Raw genomic sequence first — 2500 nt, 5'->3', positions numbered from 1 at the left:
GGCATCCCACTTTAACACGGCTGTGATTCATTGGCATCTGAGATTATTGGATTGGTACTGTTGTCGTTATCACTTACCTCATTCATAATTGAGGCACTATCAGCACTGGCATATTTCCTTTGACTTACTCCCCTTTGTCTCAGTTAATCTGCCATTTGCTTGTGCAGTACAGTCATGCTACTGAGGCATATTTGGAAAGGGGTAGATCGAAAGAAAGAATGATAGACTGACAGGTGAAAGAAAAGAAAATAATGAAATTTTGAGGAAAGAATGTCAGTGGGTGGGATAAGGATAGGAAGAGAGCATGTTCAATGAGTGGGGGGGTTGAGATAGCATTAGCAAGAGGAGAGAGAGAGAGAGGGAGAGAGAGAGAGAGAGAGAGCGAGCGAGAGAGAGAGAGAGAGAGAGAGTGACAAACTCAGAGAGAAATGATGAGAAGATGATATTGAGTGGGAGGAAAAGAAGGAATGGACAGAGAAAAGAGGGAGAGGAGAAAGAGAGGTGAGAGAAGAGAGAGAAACTTACAGGGTGTGTAAGTGAGAGAGAGCGAGAGAATATCAGGTGGAAGGAGATGGTAAACGAGAGAGAGAAAGAAAAAGAGAGAGAGAAAGAGACTCCTATTGTGACTAACTAGTTTATTATTGACTAACCTTGTCACACAATTACTCCACTAAAACACGTAAAATATTACAACCTCCAACCAACAAGGCTGACACCATTACATTAATAAAAGAAAAGGAATCAAGATAAAGATCATAGAGAGAATGAGAGAGGGAGCGAGAGGGAGCGAGAGGGAGAGAAGAGCGGTTGAGGGAATTGGATAGGTGTCTGGTCTCTGTGTCAGTTTCTGATGAAATCATCAGCCCCAGGTGTGATCTGTTCATCAACCTCCTTCACCCATTGGATCCACATGTGCTCTGCTTCCCTCTGTCACGGACTCTCTCTCTCTCTCTCCCTCTCCCTCTCCCTCTCCCTCTCCCTCTACCTCTCCCTCTCCCTCTCCCTCTCCCTCTCCCTCTCCCTCTCCCTCTCACTCTCACTCGCCTCACACACTCTCTCTCTCTGATCTGCTGTCACACTCACTGCTGAGGAGGGCCCTCTTAATGAAGGGGTAGGGTGTGATACAGCGGCAACCTTTAGGATGCCCTCGACAGAATAAGGAAATTGACCGCAGAGTCATTTTTTATTGAAATAACTAAGACAATAGTTGTTAAAAACACCTTAAAATACACCCTAGGATGTATGTATCTTGCAGGTTCACTTGTTTTCCACCTTCAGTATTTTACTGCTTTTGCTGCTTATATCAGTTTCACTGATGTGTTATAAACCCCACCTGTTATTAATCTTTACTCCATGCACGAAGCCTACACTGACTCCACAACTAGGTGGTTTTATAACCCACTTTCACTATCCGCTAATTAGTTTTGGTTGGCACTTAATATGGCGGACCCTGCTCATGAATGCCCAGATGGAGTAAGGTAGGGAGAGGGTGCAGGGGCTAGTTGGGAACTCCCCACTTCTCCTCCAACCAGATACTATGCAAATCAAATGTATGTCTTACATGGACATATGCATGAACAACCAAACAACCATTATCCCTTAGTGTTTGAAAATGAAATGTGATCACTCTGCACGTCTAACCAGTAGTTCTTTACTTAGGATGTTATTTTGACGATGTACAAATATAAGGCGACACAGGCTAAATTCCATTAGTTATTCATCACAATGGGAAAGACCCAAGAACACAGTGACGATGTGCGATGAAAAGTTGTTGAGCTGCAGAAATAAAGAAACTGACACAATAAAATCTCGTACCAGTTGAAAATACCCATTTCCACTATCATGGAAATATTAAAGAGGTTTAAAGCGTCAGGAGATGTTTAGAATCAGCCTGAAAGACGACGTGTGTGTACATTGACCCCACGCACCGTGAGGAGGATGGTTCGACTGGCAAAATAATCTCCAAGGATCACAGCTGGAGAATTGCAGACATTAGTTGAGTCTTGGGGTCAGAAAGTCTCCAAAACTACCATCAGACGCCACCTACATCACCACAGGTTGTTTTGGAGGGTTGCCAGAAAAAAGCCTCTGCTGTCAATCAACAACAAACTAAAGCGCCTACAGTTTGTCAAATGGAAGTCAGACTTTCAATGGGACTGAGTTAAATGGTCAGATGAGACCAAAATAAAGCTTTTTGGCAAAAACAACAAAGGTGAGTTTGGCGTAGTCTGGCGTAGTTTGTGAAGTCTGGTGGCGGATCTTTGATGTTGTGGGGCTGTTTTTCTTCCAAAGGCCCTGGACATCTTGTTAGGATACATGGTATTATGGACTCCATCAAATACCAGCAGATATTAAATGAAAACCTAACAGCCCCCTCTAGTAAGCTTAAAATGAGCCATGGTTGGACCTTCCAGCAGGACAATGATCCGAAGCATACCTCAAAATCAACACAAAAATGGTTCACCGACCGCAGAATAAAGGTTTTGCCATGGCCATCACA

The sequence above is a fragment of the Sprattus sprattus genome (genome assembly GCF_963457725.1).
Source record: "Sprattus sprattus genome assembly, chromosome: 11".
NCBI classification, from domain to species: domain Eukaryota; kingdom Metazoa; phylum Chordata; class Actinopteri; order Clupeiformes; family Clupeidae; genus Sprattus; species Sprattus sprattus.
Note: the sequence above shows the minus strand (reverse complement) of the source record.